We start from the raw sequence: 17,164 nt of genomic DNA, 5'->3' as shown, positions 1-17,164 counted from the left end.
GGAATGCCACATTCAGGCACATTGGAACTGGCGAACGAAGTCGCCTAATTTTGTCAGGCGTCGGCATTTTTATCATCTAGTTAATTATTTCCCAGCTGGACTGCTGGTAATCCTATTAAATACAAGTATTACATGTGCAAAAAGCATATCAAATTTCATTACTATGGAACGGTTTTAAAAGAAAAGGGTGAAAACTCGTTTAACCCACGCTTGGTCGGGTGCCAATCACAAGCTCTAAAAGGGGCTGTGTCACGGCTGGGTTAGGTTTATTTTATAACGTTTTGCCAGATACTTGGTATAAAACTTAATTTTTGCAAAGAAGTTACTTCCATGGATCCAAATGACAAAACTATAGCTTCATTGCAACCAAATCTGTCTACCAGGCGTTATAATTAAAGACACCGTCAAACGAGGTTAAGTTTTGAAAACTGTTTAACCCAACAATATTTCAAAAACCCATATTGCAATCCATTTCAATCTTTGTCGCTTTTTGCCATCCGTACCTTCTTTTGTATTTGCTGTGTTATTGAAATGTTTGTTCATTGTTTTAAGAAGTTATTTTTGTATTTCAATGAATTCAGTTAATACTCATTTCCCATGTCTACATTTCAGGGGCGGATCCAGGATTTCAAAAAGGGGGGGGGGGGTGGATGGCAGACCATTATGGCCGAACCCTAACCTAAACCCTAACCCTAAGTGGCGGCAGACGGCGAAACGTGGCGTAACAACAACCAGACGTGAGCGAGAGCTAATTTTTCTTTATTTTCTATTACAAATAAAGTGACATTTCGATTTTTTTTTTTACTGAAAAATGGGAGGGTGGATATCCATCCTATCCACCCCCCCTGTATCCGCCCTTGAATTTGGCTAAGATCCGTGAGAAAGCCCCTTTAATTCTCCTTAAAGAATAAGTTACATTTTCTTTAATGTTCGTTCTGAGAATTTGGTAGTAATCCGCTTAGGAAAGGATTTTGTCTCTTCTCATCATCTTTCTGCTTGACAATATGCTTTAAAGACAAATCAGACGTTAATAATCCTTGTTAATTAAAAGATTAAACCGATGCCGGAATAAACTAGCTATATGTTTACAATTGCAAAGCGCGCGAGGTCTAAAAATAGAATGCAAATGAATATAACCACCACGAGGCTAAAAAAACATCAGCGTGTTCTGAGAGAAATAGAAATAGTTTTCGTTTTATGTAAGTGTCTAAGGAATACTGGCTGCTTTAGAAAGTGTTTTAGGAAAATCGTCCGCCATTTCGGTTTGTTTGTCTGAGTCTTGTCTGAGTCGTGACGTCACTCGCGCGTTTCGCTATTCGTTTCATTGCATTTGCAGGGGTATCGAGCACTTTTCAATAAAGCTACCTTCACTAAAACCGAGCATGCGAGCACTTGTAAAAATATGCAACCATGAGCAAACGAGCACCGACTAAAATTTTGCGAGCATTCCGAACAGAAGCGTAAGTTTGTGAGCACCGCAAAATTTTGAGGGACCATTCATGACCCCTCATTGTATGGAATTCGAAAGTACTTTCTTCTCGCATATCGTACATATCTGTCCATATCTGTATAACTTACCGAAGTTACTTTTTGAAGACCGAATCCTCTTTGCTAGCCGACAAAATTTGTTTTATATGTTGTCATTTGAGATTATCAGCTTCGCAGGCACGCAAAGCGTGCATGCAGAGCATTTGATAATTTCTTGATAATGTTGTAATCCCGTTTATCTCAGCTTGTGTTACATAAACTCGTTATATCATCGATTACTACCTTATTACATGAAATTTTCGCCACACATTAATTTCGCGATTTTGAGGTGCGCATATTTCGCGACACTTAATTTCCGTGATTTTGCGAAAATTTTGTATTTTGAATCACTTTAATTTCGTGTTTTCGAGTAAGACACGATTTACATTTCCTTGGCAATATTATTTTACATGCCCTTGAATTGAATAAAACGACTTCATTAATGAAAAATAACGTCAAAATTAACAAAAAAGGAAGGGTGGGACTAAATCTCGGCAATAGCTACAACAGAGAAGTTAATGTCTACAAGTAGGTTATGCTTGTATACGTGCATGAGTTATTGTTCTTGAGTCAATTGACGACAACATCCATTTAGATTAATAATTCCTTACTTCATGATCAATGGCACTTAACTTAGTTTTCTTAATTATTGACATAAAGTGAGTCACCTAACTTTCGCGTCATGTTATGTTCACGACACTTATTGTTTGCGTCACTTTAATTTCGCGGCTTTTTTGGAATCTCGAAATTCGTGAAATTAACGTGTCGCGAAAATTTCATGTAGTAAGGTACCAAGATTGTATTTCTGCAGACGAAAGAATGAAGAGACAGTGGATGTTTCGCCATGTTCTTCCTTTTATTTAGTTAGAAATTCACTATATTTATTCTATTAAAGTAATAGTACATGTGTTTAGTTTGAGAATATATCTTCTTCAATAATAAATTTAAATAAGCGTTTTTGATCTTTTGTTAAATTAATCATCAACAGGTCCTTTTAGCAAACTCGCAGAGTTGATCCCTTCGTACACGTACTACGTCTGAGTCCTACAAACAGACAAGTAATCAACAATAAGAAAAGATACCAGAGCAGAGGAGAATTATACATCATCAGGGAAAAAACATTAAAACAAAACATTTCAAGCGTTATTAATAATTTCCGTAGATTTACCTCTTGAGGTAGTCGAAGACTCCTTGTTCTAATGGGTAACGCATTGTTTTCTTCCGACATCTGATAAAAAGAGAGAATATTTAGATTAATATTATTGTCCACATTTTATTTGAATTTTCGCATCGTGATATGTACACAATTTAAGTCTTTTGTTCAACGACAGTTTGGCCACATCATGTGTTAAAAAAATAATAATTTCCCAATCAGAAAATCAGAAAGTAGCTGACACTTCAGTTTGTTACCATGGAGATGATTGCCGGATCAAGGAAATTCTCAGAGAAGGGATCTGGGAACATGTTTGCCCGGTACGGTAAATGAAGTTTAAAGAACCCTACCAACACTATACCACTAAATCGAAGAATAATTCATAAATTAAACCGATAAATTTTTTTAAATTTCAGTCATGCAATTGGTGTCTCCATGGACATCCAATGAAAAGCTTCCAGAATAACATTCCTCGAGTATTCGAGTAGCTATTTTTATGTGGTCAGTCAGTCAGTCAGTCAGTCAGTCATTCAGACCGTCAGTCAGTCAGTCAGTCAGTCAGTCAGTCAGTCAGTCAGTCAGTCAGTCAGTCAGTCAGTCAGTCAGTCAGTCAGTCAGTCAGTCTATTTGGCCCACCAAATAGCCATTATTGCCTAGATAAACATTCTCCGAAGCGGAATAATGCAGATTACAACGTAAACAAAGTAGGAGGAGAACTTTTACGGCTTTGCATAGGAAACAGATTAAGAATTTTAAATGGTAGGCTAACGGGCGATCTTGACGGAAAGCTTACATCATATCAACGCACGGGAGCTAGCACTGTTGACTATGGAATAGTAAGCGAAGAACTTCTTAATTCACTACTCGGTTTTCAAGTGCAATCGCTGACCCCATATTCAGATCATTGTCCTATTAGTATGAAACTAACTTGTTCCATATCTAGCGGAATAAATGACACACCTAGCGAGGAGTCCGTAGGGCGAGCGGCCCACTCTCCATCAGTCCGGAAACCATTTAAAACATTTTTATGGAAGCCAGATTCCAAAGACAAATTCATTAATGCAATATCCAGTACAAATATTCAAGATCAATTTGAGACCTTTAACTCAAAACATTTTGCTTCAATAGAGGAAGAAATTTCCCATTTTAACAACATTATGACGTTAACGGCTAATTTAAGTCTAAAAACGTCAAGAAAAACCCACAAAAACAACAAGCAGAACAAGCCATGGTATGACAATACTTGTCGACAATTAAAGAAGCAATTACAAAATCTTGCTAAGAAAATTAGTCCGACAACCCAAAGACAATTGCGACAAGAGTATTTTGTTCTCAAAAAGAAATATAAAAAACAAGTTAAATTGGCGCATAAAGAGTACAAAAATCAACTTATGAATGAAATAACTGCATTGGATTCTAGACACAGTCAGGACGTCTGGAAACAAATCAACAAACTTAGGAAAAATAATACGGTTGAGGAAAAACCCCTCATCTCCCCAGAAGACTGGATACGGCATTTCCAGGAGTTACTATGTGATAACCATGAATCTCGCGCCAATAATTATCCAACCGATGACGAAGAATCTCGCGAAGATAATAACCACACGAATAACATGGATGATACAGAAGTTTTGTCAGCTGATGACATTTTAGGAATACCTATCACATCGAAGGAAATACATGAACATATTTCCAAACTTAAAACAAAAAAAGCAAGTGGAGTGGATTCTATCTTAAATGAAATGATTAAACATGGAAGATATTATTTATTGCCTTCATTAGAAAAAATTTTCAACGATATACTTAACACCGGTAAATTTCCTACCGATTGGAATATAGGGGTGATAAGACCCATCTACAAAAAGAAGGGCGATAAACGCTCGCCAGCCAACTACAGGGGAATTACTCTAACAAGTTGTTTAGGAAAATTATTCACATCAATTTTACAATCAAGATTAAATAAATTCATCGAAACTCACAACATTCTCAACCCAGAACAATTTGGATTTAGACCAAATGCGAGAACAACAGATAGTCTTTTTATTTTGCAACAACTCATCCATAAGTACACTAAACAACATAAGAAGCTTTATGTTGGTTTTATTGATTATGAGAAAGCTTTTGATAGCGTATGGCAGTCTGGGTTGATTTATAAGTTGCAACGTTACGGTATCAAAGGAAAATTCCTAAATGTCATTAAGTCCATGTATTCTTCGATAAAGAGTTGTGTTCGCATAAATAAAAACACAACAACGGATCTGTTCTCATGCAATAAAGGCATAAGGCAAGGTGATGGATTAAGTCCAGTTCTGTTTTCTTTGTTTATGAATGATTTACCAGATTACTTTAGAGTCAACAAATGCAAAGGGGTAGCATTAAACAATCAATTACTTAATTGCCTAATGTACGCAGATGATCTATTAGTATTAAGCGATTCTCCAGAAGGATTGCAACAATCACTTGACGTTATTCATAAGCACGCTCAAGAATGGAAGCTAAAAGTAAACACCAAAAAATCAAACATCATTGTATTTAGTGGTAACGGTCAGAACAAACACAAAAAAGATTTTAAATACGACAATGAAACTTTAAATATTGTCGACAAACAAACATATCTAGGCATAGAAATGACATCTTCTGGTCGTTACACCTATGCAAGAGAAATAATTAGCAAAAAGGCTACCAAAGTTATTTCCATCATTAAACGATTTCTATCCAACATTGATTCATCAACAATTGTGATACGAAATAAACTTTTTGATGCTTTAGTTAAACCCATACTTTTGTATGGTTGTGAAATATGGGGACCCGAACTTTTATCATACAAAACACATTTCGATAAAAGTACAATTGAACAAGTTCACATCCGGTTTTGCAAACAAGCATTAAATGTACCATGGTATGCAGAAAACGTAGCATGTAGAGCAGAACTAGGTCGATACCCTTTAGCAATAGACATTAAAGCATCTATCTTATGCTATTTTCAAAGATTAGAACATAAGATAACCAATCCCATATTAAATGATGCATTTCTTTACGCCAAAAAACATACTAAATCTGTTAGTTTATTAAATGATGATGAAGCATTAGGAATTCTCTCCGATAATGACACATCAGCCCCACAACTTTCAACGAATTCTTGCTCTAAAATTAAACATAGGTTAAGAAAAAATTATTTCCAAAATTGGTCAAAGGTCCGAAATTGCGCGTCAGTTAGCTCTAGAGAAAAATTCACTCACAAAGAAGTTAAAAAAGATTACCAATTAGAAGAGTATCTCACTACAGTTAAAAATCCAGCGCATCGAATAAAACTAACTAAACTAAGATTAGGGGTACATTCCCTACGCATACAGACTGGAAAATATGAAAATGCGGGAGCATCCATACCAGTTGAAGAAAGAAAGTGCTTGGTATGTAAAGAAAACCACATAGAGGACGAACAGCATTTTTTAATGTATTGCAAAGGGTATAATGATATTAGAAAAGAGCTTCATTCAATCGTGTCACAAACTGATCCTCGCTTTGTAGATTTAACTGATCATGAAAAAATAAAGTACCTTCTTAAACTAGATAATTATGCTACCTCTAGAATCATAGCTAAATATATCTTCCTAATGTTTCAAAAGAGAAAAGAAATTTTAAATTGAAAGTTATATCAATAAATAGTTGTATAATTAATAGTCCAATAATTACCGTAAACGTTTGCATTGTAATTTCATTGTTTGTTATTAAGTAATTTGTTAGCATAGTTGCTATAACACCTTTATTGTAACTAGACCAATACCTCCCTTTGGAGTGTAAGGCACAATAAAGATTTACTGTTACTGTTAGTCAGTCAGTCAGTCAGTCAGTCATTGAGTCAGTCAGTCAGTCAGTCAGTCAGTCAGTCAGTCAGTCAGTCAGTCAGTCAGTCAGTCAGGCAGGCAGGCAGTCAGTCAGTCAGTCAGTCAGTCAGTCAGTCAGTCAGTCAGTCAGTCAGTCAGTCAGCCAGCCAGCCAGCCAGCCAGCCAGCCAGCCAGCCAGCCAGCCAGCCAGCCAGCCAGCTAGCCAATCAGTCAGTCAGCCAGTCAGTCAGTCAGTCAGTCACTTAAATAATGGTTTTGTTCCAAGTCTAAGTAGTTAGCAATTTTTACCTGTATAGTGGATCGTTTGCGTCCTATTTTTCCACCCGCGCTGGTGAAACTTTCACCCTCACTAACCATACTTGCCAGCAGTACAAGAGCGAACAACATTACTTGAAGTTTGGTATTCATCCTAAAAAAAGCTAGCTGTAATAAAATAGAAATGAAACTCTATTTGGCCTTTCTGATGATTGAAATGCTCAACACACTGTGAACGAGTTTTCCGTGGATCCGTGAATTATATAATGTTAGCGGGAAATGAAACCAGATACGCTTCTCTGTGGCTATGCGATAAACGCCTACCTGTTGAATGGTGCACGCCACTAGGCGGGAAGTTTGCTAACGCCTTCTGCACGTGGTATAGATAGCGTAATAACCTCATGTCCGGTAGTTCATTAAGATAACGAGGAAATTGAACCAACTTTACACTTAATCGTCTTCGTGCGTGTCCAGGACGTAGAAGTTTAATTTAGCGAAAGTAAAACTCCGTCAGGATTGATAGTGAAGGCTAAAACGTTTAGTTTTCATCCTAAATGCAAATTCCACCCGCCCAGAATTTTTTGTTTATTTTCCCCTCTTTTCGTGTCTCTAGCGCTGTATAAAATAGGTTTCGATTTTTTTCCCTAAGTTGACCTTTAGAAAACTTGGGCTGAGCTATACTTTTCAAAAATGACAAACGATAATTCACCGTTCAGGAAGGAAAGGTGTATAATTGAAGCTTTTTTGACGATGTGTGTCTGAGCTCTCTAATCTACTTTACTCATACAAAGCTCCACGGGCAGTGGACAGGTTTTTAAAACGCAAGTTGCATTTCATGCAGCATACACCATGTTCAGATCAAATGTATTTAAACATTTAAGTGTTTGTGCCCGTTTTTTTTTTTTCTTCGCAAACTGAGTTTAAACGTGGTTTAACTAATTGTTTATTAAATTGAATGCAGTACAACCCTTTTGTCAGAAACTCTTCTAATGATCTCTTATCGATTACAATTATTACAAAAGCAGTTTTTACGTGCAATAATTAGATTACAATCTCTACGAGGTAAATTAATTTTTTTTCGCGCGTGAGCCACGCTTTATCGCTAACGAAATCTGCTAATCATCCGTAGTCGATTGTTAATGATTATAAATTGGACGCAATGATTAGATTATGAGCGATAAATAAGTGACTCGTAGTAATGGAATAAATTTTATACGGTCACGCTCAGCTAATAGTTATAAACTTGCTGATATATTTTACTTCCACTGTGGGTTCCGCTCAAAAGGAAATGGTACAAAATACTAAAAGATTTCCGTTCAAAGAACACCCTTTTAGTGCTTCACTTTGACTACGATTGTAAACCCTCGCTGAATATGAGCTTGTGAATAGCAGTCTCTTCGGTGGGAGAAACAAAACAACAGGCGAATAAGACTTTATAAAAAGAAAGCAAAAATGCAAATACAACGGTCACTATGTGATCATTTTGGGATAATCTTCCTTCATAATCTTTATTTTATTTAAACACGGTTTCTAAAGCTAAAAAGAAATTAAACAAAAACATGTTTATAAAATACTGTTTTACATGATTGCAGTGAGGGAATCCTAAGGCGCTTATTCGGGACAGGGCGCTTTTTCTTTTTTGCGCCCGTTCACTTTAATATTTATACAGTAATTGTGTGTTCAGTCTAGGTCATTTAGCGTAACGTGTCGTCGTTGATGTTTGGTTCTTTCGCGCGCGACTTCAGTGAGGCAGTTAGCCACATGGGCGCTTTTATAATGGGCGCGTATAAGAATGGGGGACTTGATGGGGGCGCTATTAACAAAACATATTCGAAGGGGGGCGCTTATTTGGGGGGGCGCTTATTGGAGGAGGACGCTAAATCGAATTATTACGGTATAAAATACTGTTTTAGATGATTGCAGTGAGGGAATCCTATATGTCTAAGATTTGGTTGATCTTTTGTTTAAACTGTTTAGTATATAGAGCCAGCATTTCTCTATTCTTGGGTCAGATTGTTCCAAAAGAGGGCCTTTCTAAAGCTAAAACTTCGTTTTAAATAATTTGCTCGCGGCTTAGGCAAAGCAAGGTTGTCTTCTACGCATCTCGGATTGTATTTTGTGTGGCGGGGAGTGAATAGTTATTGTAAATAGGCTGGGGCAAGTTTGCGCATCGTTTTAAACATCCTCAATGTTCTTTGTTTGACGTTAAACACTCTTGGTATCTGAATTCTCTTTGCTAGCCGATAAAATTGATTTTTACAAGCTGTTATTGAAATAAGTCATTTCAGCGTCCTCGTGAGTCATCGTGCGAAACCATTCAAATAAAATAATAAGTTTGATTTGCATTAAAATGGGCGTGCAGGTGAAACTCATTTTCATGTGAATGGTTTCACACGTAGACTTGTTTTTACACAGAGGCAAAACGTTACTCGGAAATCGCCTATTGTCTGCATCATAGGGCCGCAATTCGTGCAGAGCACTGGATAACATTGTGATTGACAATAGAAAGCAAGGGACCGCGGACGAAAATGCTGCTAGTGTACGATAGGAGCTGGCGACAGCTCTAATCTGCCAAAAATAAAAATGACAGAGACAAGTAAAGCAAGGCTGACACTACGTAGAAATGAAAAAACCTTTATAACGGGAAAACGACATGATAGAGTCCAAGCGGGTGTTTGCAAAAAAGTTATAACTTTCCCCCAAAAAAAAATTTGAGCCCATCCGGATTGTCATTACCACGAGCACTTAAACATTTAGACAACTGTCTTTGCGCTGGTTGTTCTATTCTGTGCGGCATACACTCTGCTGAAGAGACCCAATCAGGTCGAAACAGCTGTCCAGAGTTTGCATTTTTGACTTTCAGTTTGGACTCTATCATGTCGTTGTCCCGTTAAGGTTTTTTCATTTCTACGTAGTGTCAGCCTTGCTTATCTTGGCTCAACATTGTGATGCCTTTTAATTTTTCCAGCTTGTGTAGTATAATCTTCTTTTTTATTTATAACAACTAAGATCTTATTTCAGTGTGGACGTCCATAAAGTTATGTCAGAAAATGACTGACAATGGAATTTTTGCTTTGTTCTTTCCTTTATTTAGTCAAACTCAACAAATTTACAATTAATTTATTAAAGTAGAAGCACGTTTTTCTTGGACAATAAATTCAAATGCACAATTTTCTTCTTTTGTTAAATTAATCATCAACAGGTCCTTTTAGCATACTCGCAGAGTTGATCCCTTCGCACACGTACTACATCAGAGTCCTACGAACAGAAAAGTAATCAACAATAAGAAAAGATACCAGAGCAGAGGAGAGATTAAACTTGCTCAAGGAATTATACATCTTAAGGAAAAACAACATTGAAAAATATTTCAAGAGTTGATTTTTGTAAATATACCTTTTGAGTCAGATGAAGATTTCTTGTTCTAAGCGGTAATGTATTACTTTCCTCCGACATCTTAAAAAATAAAAAAAAAGACAGAATACGTTTTGAATATTACATGATTACATTTCTCCAGCTTTTTACGGACAACAGGTAGTCTTCTGTTCAACGACAGTTTAGCCAAATATATAAAAACCGAAATAAATCGCTACAATCATGATCACATGACAAAAGAAACTAATTTCCCAATCAGAAAGTTGGTCACACTTCAGTTTGTCACCATGGCGACGATCGCGGGATCAAGGAAACTCTCAGGAGAGGGATCTGGGCACTTGTTTGCCCGGCTGTTAAAAGGATACGGTAAAAAAAAAAAATAAAAAACCTTTATAACATTATAACGCTAAATTGTAGGTTAATTTATGAAATAAATTCAGAAATGAAAAGAAAAATGCAAGAAAATAGCAATTTCTGCTATTTTTACACCATCGTGAAAATATAAGTCAAATGTTACTTTTCTTTACGTTTGTAGCAAAAACGTGTCATGTGGCTTCAGTTTCGGTCGGTCGGATGGCCGTTCGTTCGTTCGTTCGTTCGTTCGGTTGGTCGGTCGGTCAGTCGGTGGCTGGTTGGTTGGTTGGTTGGTTCGTTCTTTCGTCGGTCAGTCACAAACGTAACGTTTCAGTTGTAAAATCCAAGTATTTAGTTATTTCATACCTGTATATTGGATCGTTTACGTCCAGTGTGTCCACCCGCGCTGGTGAAACTATCACCTTCACTAATCACACTTGCCAGCAGTACAAGAGCAAATAACAATACTTGAAGTTTGGCATTCATTCTTAAAATGGCTAGCTGCAAGAAAACAGAAAAGAAACTCTATTTGGTCTTTGTAATGACTAAAATACTCAACACGCTGTGAATGAGTTATCCATGGATTCGTGTATTATATAAGGTTAGCGGCAAGTGAGCTACGCCATAATTATGGCTATGCGATAATCGCCTACCTGTTGAATGACGCACGCCATTTGTCGGGATGTTTACAAACGCCTTCTTCAAGTGGTATAGATAGTGTAATCATTGTTATATCCGATAGTTCATTTTTAAAAAAGTAATAAGGAAACCGAGAATAACTAGACATCACGTCTTCTGTACACGTTCGACGCACTTAGGTTTCTTAATAAAACTGTAAAATAGTTTTTCTTGAAAACTTGCGGGAGTCGGATATATATTTTGATCTACGATCCTTGTCAGTCGTTCGCCATTTAAAAATACGTATCTCATTCATCGTTTATGATTGAACTTCCTAAGAACAGCTAAGTGCGTCGAACGTGTACAGGAGATGTGATGTTTAGTTAGGGACGGACCATTATTTTCTTGGAGGGGGGGGGGGGGGGGGCGATGAAAAATTTTCCTCTGCAAAATTTTTTTTTTTAGTTTATGCACCTCTGCAAACATTTTTTTTCGAAATACTTACTATTTTTTTGTTATACATATCGTGTTTGCAAACAATTTATTTTGTCTTTCCAGGCCCTGCGGCAAACAATTTTTTTCAATATTTTTCATTCCCCCCCCCCTCTAAAAAAATAATGGTCCGTCCCTTATTCTCCATATTCAAACGTGTTTTTGGCTTCGGCACATGGGATGTCACAGAAATAATTTTTATTTTCGATAAATCAAGCAAGCATTCACTTATTCCTTGCTCTTTCTTAGTCTGTTATATTCCCTTTTTGTCTTAAAAACAGACCAGCAAGCAATCCTACAATACGCCCGGAATACGGCAAATAGCAAGACTTTTAATAAACTGGGAGGCCAAATTGTTAGCTTGAAATTATTAAAACTGGAACATTGACTTGACTTACTGCTAAAAATAATTTGGTAATCTCGTTAAATTTTATAATGTGTACTTGCGTTAAATTATTACAATCATTAGGAAGTCAATTATGCCGAATTATGAGATTGTAATAAGTCATGTTAATGTAATACAATAATACTAATGGCTAATAAGAGACTTCCATCTTCCACATCCTCAACTGATAAGGTGCTAAGAGATTTCCGTTTACGAGGAAGGAGAGGTGAATTAAAACTATCTTTGTTTGCATACGCCGTACACGAAAGCTATCCGATGTACTCAGTGATTCAGAAATTGTACCTTCGCATTAAAGTGCTTAAGTTTTTTTTCCCTTTTTTCCAAACTTTAATACAAAATCCGTAAACTAGTGTGTAATCTGATTATAAAAATGGCTTGTTCTTGGGTTATTCGTAAGACTCGGTCAAAAATAAGAGATAACAAGAGTGCTCTCTCAGAAATGATCATAACTTGTTTAATCTCATATTTTTTTCGTGTGTGTGATGCCTAATCAAAAGCGTGTTCAGTTATGACACTACTGCGACAATACACTGTAATTGTTCTGTAATACCCATGTGGTTGGCCATTTGAACTGTTTTATCTAAAAAACCACACCAGCGCATCATGCAACAGTACAAATAAGTGTAAATTTCACGTCGAACAATTAGTTTGAATGGTTGTAATCCCGCAACAGTTAAAGGGACTGGTCACGGCTAAGTTAATTTTATGTTATTAAATTTTGTCAAATATTCGCTATGAAACTAAATGTTTGCATAGAAATTAATTCTATGATTCTAAATGACAAAACCATAGCTTCATTGCAGCCAAATGTGTCACCCGAGCGTTATAATAAGTAAAGTTACAAGCAGACAAAATTAACTTTGGAAACTGTTCCGCCGGACCATATTTCAAAATCCCATATCGCAGTCCGTTTCAATCTTCGACACTTTTGGCCACCCGTACCTTCTTTTGCATTTGGCGTGTTAATAAATAAAATACTCCTTCACTGTTTAAGAGGTTATTTTATATATTTAAACGAATTTGATGGCCATTTCCTATGCCTAAGTTTGGCTAAAATTCGTGACACGGTCACTTTAAAACGCGGACTTACGGAGGTAAAATGGAGAGTTGATCATTTTCAACAATACAATCTCTCCGAGGCCAATTAATTTCTTTTCGTGAGTCGCGCGCTTTATCACTGACGAAATCTGCTAATGATTCGTAATCGATTACAATGGTTTTACACGTGCAATGATTAGATTATAGTGATAAATAGGTGACGCCAAGTAATGGAATAATTTTTTTACAGACACGCTCAGTTAATGGCCATAAACTTGCTGATATCTTTCACGGGTTCCGCGGTTCAAAAGGAAATGGGACCAAATACTAAGAGATTTCCGTCGTTTAAAGATCACTCGCTTGGTGTAATTGGAGACCTTGATGAATGCTTGCAGACAGTAAAGGGACTATGTCACGGGGATTAAAGTGGTAGGCAACTTTACCTGTGAACATTGAACAAACTTTATTTGGGGATAGAAATAAAACGTCTACTATAAATATCGATTTTTTGAGGCGCGTGGAAACAACTTGAAAACGTTGGCTAACGTTTTCAAATTGCAACCCATTTCCATCCGAGCCATCCGCAGCCAAACGCGACTTTTTATACAGTTTTAGTGCCCTAAAATAGGAATTGTTAATAAAAATGGACCATTATTATTAAGTTTCCTACTCGACAGAAATTTTAATTTTGGCTGTTCAAAAATCTGTTACAATCCTTGACATAGCTCCTTTAAAGCAAAGATAGAGCGGTTTTCACTTGAGTGTCGAAAGTAAATTGCGTTTGCTTTGGTTTTGCATTACTACGCTTTGTGATTGGCTTAAAAATCTCGCGCCACTTTCTCAGCCAATCAGGAGTAAAACCAAAACCAATCGTGACTCGCTCGCGCACGTTTTCCCGCGCTTCGTGCCAGCTACATGTATTTGCTTCGAGTTTTGATTGGCTCACTCAATTGTCTGTGTCCTTTGTGATTGGCCAGAGTAATTACTTTGGTTTTGGTTTTACGACACTTGATTGAAAACTGCTCTAAAGGTGTTATTTGTGATCAGTCATTGGATAGGCAGTATTTAAGAAGTTTTCACGCACTAGTGCCATTGTTTTAAAAGCCGTAAATGTATGAAGAAGAACATTTAAAATATCTATTACGTAACGGAAATAAGCGCTCAGAATTTAAAAAACCTTATGATGATCTAAGCCCTAACGACTTGAACGCAAACGTGTCTGCGATAAAAACATCCGTCTTCTTTGTCTTGATGTTTGTTTGACTGAATGTAATATAAATGTCTCGGATCATAAGGCTATCATTCAGATCACGATGTTCGCCCATTGGCTGCACGTAACAGCAAGCATACAGTATAATCATCTTGAAATATTTCCGTGATCATCTCTCGAAATTAAAGGGACTGTGTCACGGATTTAAGCCAAATTTAGGCATGGGAAATGACCATGAAATTGGGTGAAATATACAAATAACCACTTAAACAGTGAAGGAACATTTCAGTAACACAGCAAATACAAAAGAAGGTATGGATGGTCAAAAGTGGAGAAGATTGAAACGGATTGTGATATGGGTTTTTGAAATATTGTTTGGCTGAAAAGTTTTCAATGTTAATCTCGTTTGCTTGTAACCCTTATATTAGAACGCCCGGGAGACAGATTTGGTTGCAGTGAATCTATGGGTTCGTCTTTTAGATCCCTCAGGCTGGAAGTAATTTCTATGCAAACATTAAGTTTCACAGCGAATATTTGGCAAAACTTAATAAAATAAACTGAACTGAGCTGTGACACAGTCCCTTTAAGAGTTGGCCATAATTGGGGTCCGTTTGTCGAGTTATAGATGCAAGAGGGAAGTTGGGACTGAGAAAAGTTGCCCGAGGAGCTACTAGAAATGGCAAGAAACAAACAGAAAAAACTGACAGTCAATTACGTAAAAATAAGTGAGTGCTCGGGACTGACATCGTTTTTAAAAGTCGCAGAAAACAATCTACATCGCCACAAGTTTGATGCCGGTATTCCAAATAATCGTCATACGGAATTAAGTTATATTATTAATTCGTAAGTGAGAATCACCAGAGAGCATGCGAGTGTGCGACATTGCTGAACATGTTATAATAATTGAAATATAAGTACAACACTTCTCTGCAATGGTTAGTCGTCCTATTTTCGAAAAAAAAACAACAACAAGAAAACGCATCCTGAGCTATACACGCCCATGCAGGGCCAGGTTCAGTTTCAGGTTTACAGAGAAAAGATCAGCATGTTTGACTTTTTAAGCCATTTATATTTTTATTCTCCCAGCGTCAAGTTTTCAATGTAAATACAGGCAACATGTCAGTAACATGTCGTTCCATTGTCAGCGGTCGAGCTATGGGGCTAAGGAAAAGGAAGGGTCCTGGTAAAGAGCATTATACGCGAGCGTTACACATATCTAAAAAGTGAAAAACTGAAATGTTGCCTCGGCCTACGTTACGATACAAAAAAAAGTGATTTCTTTTTAAACAAAATTTACGCAGTTTACGAAGCAACTCTTGTAGCTCTTTCTTGTTACGGGAATTTTTTTGCAAATATCAAGGGATTTGATATTTGCAAACCTTCGCATTTTCAACTTTTTCCATATCGCAATCCATTTTTATCCTCGCCATTGTAAGTCATCCTCATTTTCTAATGTATTTTCGTGATTTGTGGAGTACTGCTCTTCAAAATGAAACTATTATCGACATTGAGTTCTTCAATTGGTTGTTTCCCTTTCACCTTTGCCGGGCATGATCAGATGTTTAAAATTTTTGTTAGAGCGCTCCACAATAAATTTCGACCTTTATATTGATGGGGAAGACGCAGACGAACATGCAAACTTTAAAAACACAACATGTTAAAAAGCGTAAGTCCTACGTACCTTCGTAGATATGTTTCCTGTAGCTTCGTTCTTGACTGACATAGTAAACCGCACCGCACAGTAGATATCGGAAGGAAATAAGCTAAAATATCTTTTGTGTGGTAGTGTTGATAATAATGTATCAGACTCTTACTTGTATAACCAATAGTGAGGCTGAAAGATATGTAAAATTATCTAACAAAAATTCGTTAACATCGGACCTTTTGCCGAAAGTAGCTAAAACATATGGTCAACCGTCGTGGACTTTAATGCAGGAAAAAAGCTTGAAACTACACAAAGAACTGTGCCCTTTTAAATATTTGACAAGGAAAGGCCATTGTGGCATTTTAATTTCCGATCTGATATGCCTTTTAGTCCTCCGATTTCCGAAGTCAAATGTTTCATTCGTACAAATTTCCGCTCTGTGTCAGTATTAGATGTGTCAAGCGAAAGACACAAAGAACGTTTTCAAGTTATATTATGCAAGTTTACTTAATTTTGGCTGTTACGTTTGCTTTGTAGAAAGCAGCTGCTAAATTAGACTTTATACAAGTCTTTTAATTTCAAACTGCCTCTGTTGAATTGTTTCATAACATAAGATGTGAAACTTGTGTCAAATCCACCGCTGTATTTGCCAAGAAAAAAAAAAGAAAAACGTTAAAGGTCAAGTCATTTAAGTACCTTCTATACCTAACTCAATGAACGATCATGGTTCAAGTGATACTTAAGTAAAACTAATAGTAAGAAGGAAAATATAATTAAAGAAAAAAAGACTCAAAGTCAAGGTTGCTTATGAGTTAAACAAAGAAATAAATTGACGTTTTGAGTTTCTGTAAATGCACTGTTCTTACTAAATCTCTTTCCAAAAATGGCTTTTTTTCCTATCTTCCTTTTAAGAAAGCTTTACTGACTTTAACACCGGGCACGGGAACCTATCGAGACATGAGATTTGCGGCGCGTTTAGCCCTCCGTTAACTATACTAATAACGCTCAAATTTGTAAACTACATATCCAAACACAGTTATAGATCCTTCGAGCGCTTCCTGATATTGTTGATACAAGTTTCTCGTCTGTTACTGTGTGTTTTGTGGGCAGGATGGTTTCCGCTTGGTGCGTAGGACGCTTTTGTAGTTTCATTTTCGTTAATTTTGTCTGTAAAAGATTCGCGATAATTAAACTCGCGAAAAGTTAAGAAAAAGGTAAGAGAATTCCCTGAGTATTATTATTACTTGTT

The 17,164-nt window shown here is 36.7% G+C and overlaps 1 long non-coding RNA gene across 4 annotated transcripts; it reads right to left on the bottom strand.

Moving 5' to 3' along the window:
* Positions 1 to 2,364: 2,364 nt before the first annotated feature.
* On the bottom strand, positions 2,365 to 16,151 carry LOC144646991 (uncharacterized). Of its 4 annotated transcripts, none has more exons than XR_013569504.1 (4): positions 15,952 to 16,151; positions 10,873 to 11,007; positions 10,174 to 10,233; positions 2,365 to 2,571 (listed from the first exon to the last, which is right to left on the bottom strand). It is a non-coding gene; the product is annotated as an uncharacterized LOC144646991 (long non-coding RNA). The 4 variants fall into 4 exon arrangements; XR_013569503.1 differs by lacking the exon at positions 2,365 to 2,571 and adding an exon at positions 9,853 to 10,038 and having other exon boundaries at positions 15,952 to 16,130; XR_013569505.1 differs by lacking the exons at positions 10,174 to 10,233; positions 10,873 to 11,007; positions 15,952 to 16,151 and adding exons at positions 2,696 to 2,755; positions 6,814 to 7,024.
* Positions 16,152 to 17,164: the final 1,013 nt, after the last annotated feature.

Source organism: Oculina patagonica, chromosome 3 (genome assembly GCF_052425735.1).
Source record: "Oculina patagonica isolate OP01 chromosome 3, crgOcupat, whole genome shotgun sequence".
Classification (NCBI taxonomy): Eukaryota; Metazoa; Cnidaria; class Anthozoa; order Scleractinia; family Oculinidae; genus Oculina; species Oculina patagonica.
Note: the sequence above shows the minus strand (reverse complement) of the source record. Positions and strands in the feature narration are given on the sequence as shown.